Genomic DNA, 15,358 nt, shown 5'->3' on the forward strand with positions numbered 1-15,358 from the left:
CACTGCTACACACTGCTTTCTGGGCACAGAGATTTGGGCTTACAGCTATGGGAGAATCCTCTGCTAGACACCAAGCGTCATCAGGGCCGCTTGAGGACGACAAATATTCGCAGTAGGTGCTGATGGCACCATGCTAGTGTGGAATGCATACCAGCTGCGCCCACACACAGCAGCTGTATGGCTATGGACAGCGCTTCTGGAACCTCCTGATGCCTTCAACAAGTCCACTCCATCCAAACCACTGCTACACACTGCTTTCTGGGCACAGAGATTTGGGCTTACAGCTATGGGAGAATCCTCTGCTAGACACCAAGCGTCATCAGGGCCGCTTGAGGACGACAAATATTCGCAGTAGGTGCTGATGGCACCATGCTAGTGTGGAATGCATACCAGCTGCGCCCACACACAGCAGCTCCCACCATGACCCAACCACCACTGGCTCTGGAGCTGGCTTGGTGCAACTTTAGACGCCAGACAGACAGGTCAACAAGCACAAGTCCAAGGACATTGAAGCAGGTCTCCCATGAAGTAGGGATACTGTTCTCTATTTACTTTGAGACTCTTGCCTTTAGTGATAGCTGCCAGTAACGAAGGAGGGAGAATTAGAAACATTGTTGGTAAAGGCCACAAAATATTGCACAACACGTTTCATCCATATCAAAAACTTGTTATTGAAGAAAGCCAAGTATTGCTGAAAGGGCGATTAACTGTCTAATACAAAAAGATTTTGGAATAAAAACATTAGTACTGTGAGACTGGCGAACTGGTTCTGCCCTGAATTTTATTATGTATACAGACACACACATCAGAAGTTGACTTCCACAGTTTAAGAAAATGTGGTGACAAAGGGGCAACACTCATGAAGATGTATTTGAAACTTTACGTTGACAGTTAGTATTTAGGCCTAGATCTGTTACTCTGTCTTCATAACCACTAAACAACCGCATGTTGTACTGCTCATATGGAAAGGTGCACCATGCAACAGAACGAACTGAAACGAGGAGGGTTGGGTTCATTTGGTGGAAGAGACCAAACAGCGAAGTCATCAGTCTCATCAGATTAGGAAGGATGGGGAAGGAAGTCGGCTGTGCCCTATCAAAGGAACCATCCTGGAATTTGCCTGAAGCGATTTAGGGAAATCACGGAAAGCCTAAATCAGGATGGCCGAACGCAGTATTGAACCGTCGTCCTCCCAAATGCGAGTCCAATGTGCTAACCACTGCGCCATCTCGCTCGGCTTTTCTATTTCATTTTTCAGTTTCCCTATATTCTTTTGTTTACGATATCTAAGTGCATTTATTCAGAGCTTATTCAAATTCGTAACAAAATAAGTTGGAAAACTCATATTACCTGTAATGATAAAAAAATTCTATAAAATGTCAGTAGAAGATATTCCCTGATTACATCTCCAAAGAAGAATTGAGGCGACAGGTGAAGATCAAGCCTGAAACCAGTCCATGAAACATCAGGTACTTATGTATTAATTGGTGCATAAGTTTGTAGCATTTTTCCATAAGTTTAAACATGACAGATACACATAACGGACTTTAGTCACCATTAATACATTCTCCTTCAACATTTACAACAGTGCTGACGCTTGGATAACTTTTCGATTCCACGACTGTAGAAATTACGTGATTTTCAGGCGAAGAACACGTCGAGCCATGTTCGGAGAGAATTTTCACCTGGAAAGGAAGTTGCTTCCAGGTTGTTCGATAGAGAGCAGAAAAGGTGAAAATCTGAGGGCGTAAGATGAGGTGAATAAAACCCAACTACTGTATAGTGCTGTTTTTCAGTCTCGCAGGATGCGGCCTGTGTTATCATGGAGTAGCATAACTTCGTGCAGTCATCCTGGCCGTTGTTTTTGGATTGCGTCTGCAAGACGTCTCAGTTATTGACAATAAATGTCAGCAGTGATAGTTATACCTTGGGGAAGCAACTCGTATTACACCACACTTGCTGTTCCATAAGATACACAATATTATCTTTTGTGGATGCGAGCGGATCTTTATACGGGGAATTGCTGCTTTGTTTGGGCTCAACCACTCATTTCTTTTCCTTATGTTTGCGTAAATAAACCATTTCTCGTCACCAGTAGTGGTACAGGATAGGAATGGTCGGTGTTGTTCACGAGCCAATTGATGATGAGCAAGCCGAGATGCATATATAGCCACCAGCTGATTTTTGTGATTTTGGCATAGAGCATGCGGTACCCATACACCCAATTTTTTAACCTTCCCCACTGCATGCAAACGTCGCACGATGGTGGAATGATCACTGTTGAACACATTTGCCAGTTCTTGAGTACACTGACCTGGATCAATGTTGTTTAATGTATTTAATATGTTCATCAAACCCCGAGTGTCTTCCTGAACGTGGAGAGTCACTAATGTCAATACAATCCTCCTTAAAATGATAAAACGATTTTCCTGCCGTGCTGTGTGCGATGTCACTAACCTTACTGACAGCTCAAATGTTTCTGGCTGCCATAATCCCTCCACTGAACTCAAACAGAAGGATATGTTGGAAATGTGCCGAGTTCTCCACTTCGCACTCCATTTTCTGGCGTCCACAGCTCCATTCACTATCTCTAAATGACAAAATGACAGTGTGTAAACTCAAATATCAACAGTGAACTACAGGTGGTTCAAATGGTTCAAATGGTTTTGAGCACTGTGGGACTTAACATTTGAGGTCATCAGTCCCCTAGAACATAGAACTACTTAAACCTAACTAACCTAAGGACATCACACACATCCATGGCCGAGGCAGGATTCGAACCTGCGACAGTAGCGGTAGCGTGGTTCCAGACGGAAGCGCCTAGAAACGGAACTACAGATAAAAATGACAATCGGTAGATACACGCATATCAACTGGGATAACAATATGCAAAACAAAAACATTACAAACTAATGCACCAACCTAATATCCACAGAAACAGTGCAAAGACGTCTACAGTACCACTGACTGTCAGCACAGAGGTTAATGTTCCAACTTCCTTTGACACGGGTGTGGTGAGAGGCATGCCTGCAGTGTTCAAACCCACGACAATACTGAACACAGACACGCCAGCACGTCATCTTTTCAGACATGTCCAGTTCTGCATAGAGTATCACTATGGCCATATACCTGTGTGGAAGCTCCAAAGAGAAGAAACACAGCCACATTACATTCATCGTCGTCAGATTTGCCCAATGTGTGGAGTGTTTGTATAGAGTGCCCCTGGGAACCCTCTCAATGGTGTAGCTGGTAATTTGAACTGTAAGCATTACATTTGTGCCGTCGTTTTCTCATTTTAAGGGGGGGGCAGCTCTCGTGACACCTAGTAGTCAATTCCACATTGCTTAGAGATGTCTAGATACTTTTGACCAGGTAGTATATGCTGGTAAACGTTTCTGCTTCTTACACGAGGCATGATGCGATCTTTCCACCAACAACCATCATTGAAATACGATATCTAAATTACACTCATATTCAGAAAAAAGAACACCTTGAAAGACATCCATATTCACAGTACATGCACATTAGTATGTTCTGCAGAAATGATTAGCATTCTAGTCAACTTGGTTCAGTATGTGTCCTGTTGCCTAGTAGGCACAGGGTCCACCACGGGCCCTGATAAGTTGTTCCATGTGTGATGTCATCGATGCGTATATGGCGCTAATGGCGTCCTATGGTATCGCCACACATGCTGCCTTCACCTGGTTCCAAAGTTCGTCTGTTGTGGTTGGCACCAGGTCATAGTGCAGCACCCGTTGTTGCACCATATCCCACACATTTTCTATGGGCTACAAGTCTGCTGATCTAGCGGGCCAGACAAAAGGCTGACATCCTGTGACATCAAGAAGGCTCATGTTAGTGTAGCAACATGTGGTCGTGCATTGTCTTGCTGAAGAATGGTGTCTGCAGTGTTACGCAGAAAGGGTACAGCTATGGGTCGCAGAATGTCATTCACGTAGGTCACACTGGTGAAGTGCGCTGGACATGCACCAACCGTGGTTTGTGGTTGTACCCAACAGCAGACCACACCATAAGGACTCGAGTTGGGGCTGTAGGTCTTGTGTGAATGCAGTCACTGTGATGCCGCTCCCCCTGTTTGAAGCGAACCAAACTGCGGTCGTTTTTTTCAGACAAACAGAAACTGGATTTGTCCGAAAACACTATCTGGTACCATTCCTGTCCACCGTGACGATGCGTACACCATTGCCGTCTAGCTTGTTTCTGCACATTCGTCAAAGATGGGCGGAGAAGTGGCGACGTGCATGTAAACCGTGGCGTAATAAACGGCAACGTACTGTCACCCCTGATAGTGTACTATGTGTTACACTGTTCCATTGCTGCTTCAGAGCCGAGGAGGACGCAGATCCGTCCTGCAATGCCATTCGGATGAGGTGTCGATCTTCTCGTGAGATGGTCTGGGTTGTGTAACCTGACCCCTCTCGTCCCATTCTACGGCCTTCCGTGAACCGTTCCACACAGATCTGTTGCACTGCTGAAACTCTTGGTCCTACACGAGAATCAATTTCGGGGATGGATGCATCACATTCTGTCACGCCAATAATGCGCCCTCTTTCAAACTCAGTGATTGCACGGTACAGTTCGCGCATACGTCTGTGAGGCACCCTGCACATCTGCTCGGGTCACACTGATCCATTACCTTCGGTTTATAGCGACAACGGGAGCCGCAGGCACATTTTACCGGTGGGTGGTGTCTCGTCGCGAATCGACGTTGACCTTGAACCGCGGACTGACATGGTTCAAATGTTGGAAAAATTTGGAAATTTGGGAAAGGACTTATGGGAACTAACTACTGAGGTCATCAGTCACTAAGCTTACGCATTAGTTAATCTATGTATGTTAATCTATGTATGTTAACCGGGCGCCTAGAAACGATGGAGAGGCTCCGTCCCTGCTGCATCCGCAGTGGTCCACAACCCCACGACGACTACCGCAGTCCACTTCACCTTTCCGCCGCCCCACACCGAACCCAGGGTTATTGTGGGGTTCGGCCCCCAGTGGATTCCCCCCAGGGAACGTCTCACACCAGACGAGTGTAACCCTTATGTTTGCGTGGTAGAGTAATGGTGGTGTACGCGTGAAGAACTTGTTTGCGCAGCAATCGCCGACATAGTGTAGCTGAGGCAGAATAAGGGGACCAGCCCACATTCGCCATGGCAGATGGAAAACCTCCTTAAAACCATCCACAGACTGGCCGGCACACCGGACCTCGACACAAGTCCGCCGGGCGGATTCGTGCCGGGGACCAGGCACTCCTTCCCGTTAGACCGCACGGCCAACCAGGCGAGCCCATTAGTTAATCTAACTTAAACCAACTTACGCTAAGGACAACACACACATCTATGCACGAGGGAGGATTCGAACCTCCGACGGGGAAAGCCGCGTGGACCGTGACACGGCGCCCTAGACCGAGCGGCTGCCCCGCGCGGCAAGGTTCAAATGTTAATAATTTCTGCAGAACATACTAACGTACATGTCCTGTGAATATGAACTTCCTATCTCGAATTGTTCAACGTGTTCCGTTTTTTTCTCAACATCAGTGGAAAAAAGAAACACTGTATAACTTACTCTTATGTTCATGATGTAGATGACGTTTCTAATCCCAGATTGACGCTCCTGCTCTGAAATATTAATCACCTGCATGTCGAAGCATGCAGTATACTTCATACAAGTTTGACGCTTGTTGCATGTCGTCTTCATGGTGTAATGGTCAGCACTGCATATCAATCGTTCAGTTGAAGAGCATGCTCTGCTCTTCACATGACAATCATTCATTTCAGGGTGGATTATAGTATAGTTATTTAGTGAGTATCATGATAATAGGTAAATCTTTGTTTCCAGACGATAACACCATTCTGAGATTCATCCCAGCGGCAACAGTGCGAAGAACCTAAGAAAGGTATTTGAAATGCACCACCATTTCCCACATCATAACCACATCCCTCATAGGTACCGTGCAAGTAAGTGTGGCACCCAACTGCAATGACTTTTGTAGATCAATTTTCACTATGAGGTAAGAGAATGAGCAATTGCAGGAAAAATGACGTGGAACTACTAAGGAACGCAGATACGAAACTGCATGAAAGACGATGGGCCAGTTGAGAAAGACCGTCGAAGCACGCAGTCGTTAGTATGATAGTACAATGCAGGCTTTCCTGACCCGTATTTGCGTTTTTGGCTTTTTTCCCACTGTCTAATCCCCGAAAAACAAAAATTATTCATTTCACTGATAAATGTCAATGCATATTAATGTTGGCAATGGTAGTTAACTTGTTTCTTTCTTTTTTTGAACAGATAACGTTTTATTATTAAAAAGTGATGAGAAACTTTAAATAATGGAGTCTTTAGATTATGAGTAAACGGTTATCACATGAGATAGCGGGCTGCGGTGGCCGTGCGGTTCTAGGCGCTGGAGTTCGGAACCGCGAGACTGCTACGGTCGCAGGTTCGAATCCTGCCTCGGGCATGGATGTGTCTTATGTCCTTAGGTTAGTTAGGTTTAAGTAGTTCTATGTTGTAGGGGACTGATGACCTAAGATTAAGTCCCATAGTGCTCAGAGCCATTTGAACCAAGCCAATGAAATGAGCATTGGAGTATTTCTTAGTATTGTGTATGTTTCCTCTCTGCTTGTCGATTAACTATTATGACATTCTGTTGACGAAGTCTAGTTGTGAATATACGAGAATTGGAACTTTAATAGTGGCAACTATTTATTTACAGCTCGTACAAAATAGATACGCGTTTCAAAGTTTTACTGACCTTGAAAGTAGTCACCAGCATTGTGTATAACCCGTTGCCAGCGATGTGGAAGTCGTAGGATACTCTTAGCAGTGCCAGTTGTGTTGACAGTTCGAACGGGGTGGTCTATTGCCTGACGAATTTGTATCAGTTCTGAAGCGAATGCCATGAAGTGTTTCCTTCAGTTTAGAAATCTAGTTGGACTCGCGAGGGCTTAAGTCAGGGGAGTGCAGTAGGTGGTATAGCACTTAGCAGCCCCATCAGTCAAATAAATCAGTAACAGCTTGCACTGTACGTGCTTGAGCATTGTCCTGCAAAATAATGGTCAGATCCTGCAGAAAGTGTCATCACTTCTGTCTCTGTGTTACTCATTTTTGGAACACAATCTACGACTAGCTTAGAGATAGAAGTGAGGACACTTTCAGCAACAACTGACCATGATTTTGCAGGACAATGCTCAGGCACGTCCAGCGCAAGCTGTTACTGATTTATTTGACTGATGGGGCTGCTAAGTGCTGTACCACCTACTGCACTCCCCTGACTTAAGCCCTCGCGAGTTCAACTAGATTTCTAAACTGGAGGAAACACTTCACGGCATTCGCTTCAGAACTGGTACAAATTCGTCGGGCAATAGACCACCCCGCTCGAACTGTCAACACAACTGGCACTGCTAAGAGTATCCTACGACTTCCACATCGCTGGCAACGGGTGACTACTCTGAAAGTCAGTACAACTTTGAAACGTATATCTATTTTGTACGAGCTGTAAATAAATAGTTGTCACTAATAAAGTTCCAGCCATCGTATTTTATGTGGGTTGATTTTGTATTGATGGGTGTGATATTGTTTGGGACTAGGAGTCCATCACTGGTTGTCTTTGTTCTTCTCTGAGGAATTTACTGTAACGTATGAATTCAGTGTTGCATTTAAGATGAAATCAGAAACGTTAGTAGGTTCGGAGTTGTAATTGTTTTCCTGAAACATGGTTAAACAGTAGCGAGACGGACTCCGAGGAAGTAGAAGGAAACATGACCTTGGAGAGAGAAGCGACGTTCGATCTGTTGAAGGTTCAAAGCAACAAATGTTAGCTTGTGACACGTTCCACTAGTCATTTGTCTGTACTTCAGACACTGTTTATAAAACTGAGTCCAAAGCTTGATGTGTAATACGAAGAGCAGAAGAAAAGGAAGGAGTAACTGAGAGTGGTACCGAAAGATAAGTTAAGAAAGATAAGCGAGCGGTTAGGGAAAAAGGACGCACGTACAGTGACATTAGGGAAGAAATTACCGATAAGCTCGAGCAATTTAAAGAGATTACAAACACGCGAGTGGAATAGATGGAACAGAACACGGATAGCAGGGGTCGAGACGATTACACAGTACAAAACCGTTTAGATTGGCTAGGAAAAAAACTGTACCAGCTGATCGCAAAAAGGGGTAATAGAGCAGAGAGGATTTTGCAACATACGATTTGGCAAGAAGTAAAAATACTTCCACAAAAGCTCGTAGAGATGAAGCACGCGGACATGAGCCAATGAACGAGTCAATCAGATACTCTCAGGGTGACATCAGATTTTGAAACCTGTTCTCATCTAGGTAAAATGACTTGAGCGTATGGCATAGTTGGCCTGGAGGCCCCTATTTGGGGAAGTTCGGTCGCCAAGTGCAAGTCTTATTTCATTCGACGCCACATTGGGCGACTTGCGCGCCGGCGATGAGGATGAAATGATGATGAGGACAACACAACACCCAGACCACGAGCGGAGAAAATCTCCATCGTGACCGGGAATCGAACACGGGCCCGCTTGCATGGGAGGCGAACACATTACCACCCAGCTAAGCAGGCGGACTTCTCATGTAAGTGAAAGTGAATGACGTATAAGTATCTGCATGCCACACAAATTCCAACTGAATGGCAAGCAGCATCTGGTTGCTTTCTAATGCAATTCGAACACATGGCTCAAGCATTTGGAGAAACAGAAAAAGATAGGATTCGTGATCAGTTGACTAGACGTTGAATCATTTAACATGGAGACTACGAGTGTCACAGTTTTGAATATCTTTCAGTGAATTCAAGCAGCAGGTGATAGGCCAGTCTGGTCAAGTGCATCTCAGTACTGGGTAAGGAACGATACATTCCTATGGAGAAATCTTACAAAGGAGACGTGTGGCGGCCTGAAAGCTTTGGGACCCCAATTTATACAGGATGATTCCAAAAGAAAGTACAAATTTCATTTGTTTATTACGGAGTAACCAAGAAAGATTGTACGCGTCACGGAATGGAGGAAAGTTCAAAGTTTTATGTTCGCACAGATACTATACCATGCACTCAACATGAACGCTATCCGTTGGTCGAGCAACATCGAAACGGTAGTTCATTTAATTCCACTCACGAATCAACGGACCCCTGCTTATTGAATCGGCTCCTTCAACATTGTAACGTTGTTACTTTAATTTTGTTAGCTGATGTCGGTGCTAATTGACAATGAAAGTGGGGTTAAAAGCCGTGATCTGTCTGGGGACGTTAACCGTGGATTACTGGGCAACTGTTTCATCAGATATTTAGTCTAGGTTTACCAAGCAGACTAACATTAATGATAATCTTTTAATAGTCATACAAAACCGGTAATATATATATATATAAAGGAGAGTTTAAATAAAAAGAAAGAAATCAGTTTATATTTGGAAATTTATTTTAAGATTGTTCATTGAAATTTCAGCATATTATACGTGAGTTATAACTGAGCTGGTGCCTTATTTACGATTGAAAAAAAATGTGAGATTGTAATCTTACGGAACACATAAAATATGGAGCCAAGATTGGGAGACTGCATACCACACTGCATTCATAAAATCACACACGAAGAACATTGAAACATAAGCAAGAAGAAATTAACCACAACCAACAGATTCAGTTTTCACCCAAAGAAATTACGTTCATAGCACAATCCTGTCCGTCATGTAATTATCACACACTGGTATACTAAATTCATATTAACTCTTTGTGAAATCTTCCCAAAAAGAATAGCTGAAGGCTACCTTGATGATTACACCGCATGCTTCACGTGGTCAACTTGGTTTACACAAAGCGTATAACTCCACAATAATTTTGGTAATTAAAGTAAATTAGATCGAAAAGCAATTGACAAAAGAAAAACCTTGAACTGGTTACTAACGTCTTACTATTAACCTAATGGGTCAAACAGTTATATAAGCACGTGGTAGTGGTCTCGCAAAGTACACCCCACGTGAGCTGAACATAAAGAAAAGTTGCTATATTGAAAATACAGTCAAGACAGGACGTTATAATCACACAAACATTCGCATTTAAGATTGATGAACTTAGTTAGAGTTACTGATCAACACGTGGTTCCACTTTACTCACAAAGTAGTAACAAAGCAACTACCGCAAAATAATCTGAATTTAACACGAGAATTACACTCCGCTGCACTTTAAGATAGCATTAGATATTTTAGAGCTAAACCTGAAATCAAGGTGATTAAATTTTCAGTTAGGCTGAACTTAAGAAATCCATTGTCCTATGGACTTAACAGACACGCACTTAGCCGGAGATCTTACCACTTCAGATGCTCGCCACGGCCACCCTGCAACTGCCCTACTGCCGAGCGTGCTTCCTGAGGGTGGCTCACAAAGACCAACGGAAGTGGCCAGAGGGGCAGCTTCCTATACCAACATGACAACGGACGGACAGGACCATACTAAGGATAGAAACCTCTTTGCTTTTAGGAAGCGTAGCTACCTGTTCCGACGTTGGTCCTACTGTTCTCTAGCAGACAGCCTTGTCTGCTACCCTCAAGCATGCAACTAGAAATACATATGCTCATTCATCCTCTCACTCAAAAGGGAAGGGGGATGACAGTATCTTATCATATACAGTATATAAAAGAAAGCGGATGTAGGTTCCGTATGAGACTGTGTGACATGAATTACATATAAGAATTACATATAAACTGTGCTTTAAAGTGTAGTAGTGTGACAGATCGTTCTTGTTTATGTGTAAAAGTAACACGTTCCACTGCTCAGTCTCCTCCCAGATAGTCAGAAACGCCACAGTACATTTAGAAGAGGAATTTATTCCATAAATGGCAACAGATTTAAGAAATTAAACATGAAAGGAATCCAACAGAGACCTTTCATAACCCCAACGCTCCGGGAAAAGACTGTGCAGGGAATTTTCTGGCCGTGCTAGGACATTCCCAAGCAGGCTTCTCACACCCTACTTAAACCAAAAGTGTAAAAGAAAAGGCAAAAGGACACCAGCTACTTGCTAAAACACAATAATTTCAACACATCTTTAGAATCTACCAATTTCAAACAAAAAAAAAAGAACACAATCTGTGACACCTATTTAAAAGGTAGTGTAGACCTAATTCGGTCAGCAAGTAAAAACAATGGTTCCTGTGTCATTAATATGAAAACAATTTCTGGTTGTTACCCTTATGGAGTTCATCAGTATTTGCTCATTGCAAGAGCCAACTGATCACAGGAAAATTTATGACTGTTTATTAACAAGCAAAATTTATGAAAATAGCAAAGGTGCCACAGCAATTAAAAAAAAGAACATCAAATAACATCGGTATTAAAAAGCAGAACATAACAATGCACAATCTGCAAAAGCAACAAAATGATAAGAGAAAAAACATGTTTTACAAAGTGGTTATCGCAAAAAAATTCTATATCGTATAAAACTAATAATTTGTAGAATTAAAATAACTATGTGGCACTCATTTAATCACTCTACTATATTTCAATTAGCTAGCAAACAATGAGCACTGTGTCATTATACTGAAACTACAATAATTATGTGATTATTACCCTTAAGGGGTTCCTCACAGTAAATATGCCCCATGCAAAGGCTAATCGATCACAGTTCAATGAGAATAAAAAGCTATCTGACTGATAAACGAAGCAATGCCACAGCAATGAATTTACGAAACAAAATATTACAAATCTAATACATCACACAAAAACAAACATTGATAAATAAAACAGTACAATAGCCAATATCTAAAACAAAAAGAACACCTATAAATAAAACACCTGCAAAATACAAGAGTCAAAGTCTAAAAAAGATAAATAGAACACCTGCAAAATACAAGAGTCAGTCTAATAAACACCAATAAATCGAACTCCTGCAAAACACACAAGTCAGAGTTTCTCTGACAGAAACACACGTATATGCACTGGGCTAAGAACCGTATAATCACTGTTCACTGACACACTCAGTACTTCCACTGTTCCGAGGCACAATATAGGGGAAAGAGGGGGGGTTCGTCGCCACAGCTGTCAGTAGGGATTTTTTTGTCCATCTGTTGCGTGCGATCCCGCCGTCTCTGCCCTCTCATGAAGTTTCTCCCGTGTCACGTCATCTCGATTTGGTTCCATGTTTGTGTTGTCAAATTCGTGCGGTATCCTCGTTTGACACGCCAGGTTGATATTCCTGGGCAAGGATGACACTTAATGGCTCTTCTTTTGTGCCACCCTTAGCGACCAGAGAACATCGAACCATGATTTACTGTCGCTTGACAGTAGGCATCCATCAGGAAATGTCGATAGGCGTCGTTGACGTCTGCAAGTTTCTCTGGGCAGTACCTGTCAAAAGGCTCCACGCCCTTTGTGTTGTTTCACCGCGGCCGTCTCGTCACGGTCGCGTGCGTGTGGTGCGTTGCCAGCAGATGGATTTCCGCGCGGTGGACCGCTCGCCCATCTCAGGTCATCGCCTCGAGGAAGGGTCGCCCGGGGCGGCCGCCCATTAGCTCCAGGTACAAGGGAAAGTGTTTGCCGCATACTTTCTTTTGTTGTCGGCCGCACTCCCAAAGTGGCCTGGCTGACAGCGTGTCCTGCTGGGAAACCCGCCAGTTTACAACTAGTCCGGCTGCTCCCGCTGTCTCTTAAGAGTTTTGCCGGTTCGCTTTCACGTTCTCAACTGCATTCACAGAAATTTTTCATCATCCTTATGTGATTACACAATGTCATACATAATACCACTTAGTATTGTCTTTCACAATTTTTAAGAACAAAGTGAGACTTAATATTTTTTTTTAAATAAAAAAATTAGATGAATCGACAATATAAAATAAAATTTAAATGACTTGACAATGTAAAAAAAATAAAAGTGAAATGACTTGACAGTATAAAAATAAAAAATTTAAATGAACTGACAATATAATATTTAAATCCACATCACTAATGTGGTTCACTTACGTTTTAATAAATCAAATGCTATTTATTAATTCACTAAAATGAATAGGATTATGCCTTGTGCAAGTATAGGTCAGGACAGCATAGGGTTCACATGTTATTTACACACACATACATGCACACCTGTTGTCTATTCTACAAACTAACTACCCATAAACATGCATTACTCAATATTCTACTTCTATCCACTACTAGTTAAGCCAATAAGCTACTTCAATGCTATTTCAACACCGTGTATATACTACTACAACATTGTTCTAATTCGTCCTCTTCTTGACGCTCGTGGCATACGTCTTGTCACATGATACATATGGAGAACTTTCCTTAAACATACACATTAAAAAGAACAATGGTTATTTACACGCCAAAACATTTATACCAGTTCGCACACCTGAAAAGAGACTCGCAATTATACATTTATCATATTCATATATTCACACATAAAACAGTAAGAAAATTTCACCTAAAATTACGTTATCACAACAATTAATCACGCAGATGACTCTGAGAAGGTTAAAAATATTTGCATTATACAGGTTATATTACATTTTCTTACCCATTTTGCTGCGATTTCGTTCCTTCTTTACGTTACCTTTCGCTTCCAAATCAGTTATTTCGCCTGTGGTGGTTATTCTGGATTCATTTCTCATGAATGGCAAAATTGTGGTCACCTCTATTCTGTAAAACAGTATCATCTTAACATATTGAACTTACAACAGACACAAAAGATCCGAATCCTCCTGTAGTTTAAATGACAAATGTTTTGCTTTATCCTTATTACCTTAAACCAAGCTTTCCTTCGTTCCCATAATCAAAATTATTTAATCATCCTCTACCTTCAAGAGGGAAATTTCCTCAGTACAAATCATATAGGCTGCAGTGCATCCCGCACCAGCGAAAACAGTAAGCTGTAATGCTCACAGCATCAGCAAAACACATAAACGTCGCTTTTCTAGGACAAGTATTAACGCAGAAAAATTTTTTAGGCTTTGGCTCAACATCAATCAAGACTACAAAAAGGATCCATATTTCCGTTCCATTCTCCATTTGCTGAAAAGCTGCTCGTATTTGACTACCACAATAATATTTCAGAGCCACGTAAATTACACAAACCTCAATTCTTCTTTCACCTTGAAGGGAGTCAATATACTTACGAAATCCACAGACAGCACTTTACGTACTCAGCTATAAAGAACAAAAAAGACATATATCATCAATATTAACATATCATCGCATATTGGAAGCCAATGGTTCAACAATCGTATTATCGCATCCTGTTTTCAAGATTCCAAACTTACTAATTCCTTTCTCAGAGTTCTCCTATCTTAAAATATTCATACAGCACGCATACTATAGTAAGAGATCCTCATTTATACTGACAGATATAGAATAGTAATAGATAGATAGTAGCACTGAAAGCAGAAAATCGGAAACAAGGCTACTAACAGCTGGGGACCTGGGTTTGCCAGACCCATAATACCCACAGATCGGATATTCCCCTGAGTTTATGCACTAATTCAGCAACGCTCTTGCTTCTCTCAGGAGCGACTCCATTCAATTTACACACAAAAAAAACATAAACAGCATTTTACTCGTTCACAAAGAAACCTTTTATCTTCACGTTTGAATCAAACTAAATCCTAATTGCACAAAAAACATTTAAAACATCACTTCAATCCATCACATAGAAACATCTTTATCACTATTTTTACCAACATATTATTCAAAATGCATGTTATAAATTTAAACTAATCAATTGTCTCTCTTCACCGTCCTCTCTACTCCTCACTGCTCTTTCTACTCAATGTATGGTTTTACATTTGACACATGGTGTAGTCCTTTTGATTTCTTCGATCGAAGAGTTTCCACTTCTATGGCGTTTTTATGGGGAATCTTCCTTATCCGATACGGGCCGTTAAAGAGATTAAAAAATTTCTTGCAGACACCTGACCGTTTGTTAGACAGCTTGTGTGATCTGATAAGAACTTTTTGTCCTACATGAAACACTGTTTTTCTCACGTGTTTCTTATACGCCTTGACTCTGGCTTCTGCTGCACGCTTGATGTTGCGTAAAGCTAAGTCAACAATTGCGTTCCGGCGTAGTCTCGGCTCTAGTGGCCAAGGCACCACCTCTTTGAATTTGCTTGGGGGCTCCTTGTTTTTTAGCACAGTGATTGGCGGAAGCTTTGTTGACGTATTAGGCAACTCATTAATTATGTTCTGAAATCCTTTTAGGTGTATGTCACACGATCGGTGATCACGACTGCAGTATAACCTACATAATTTTCCTAATTCACGCATAATACGCTCACTGGGGTTCGAGCTGGGGTGAAAGAGAGATATATATATAGGTTTAATTCTTCTTCTTCGAAGCATCCGC

This window comes from Schistocerca cancellata, chromosome 3, assembly GCF_023864275.1.
Source record: "Schistocerca cancellata isolate TAMUIC-IGC-003103 chromosome 3, iqSchCanc2.1, whole genome shotgun sequence".
Lineage (NCBI taxonomy): Eukaryota > Metazoa > Arthropoda > Insecta > Orthoptera > Acrididae > Schistocerca > Schistocerca cancellata.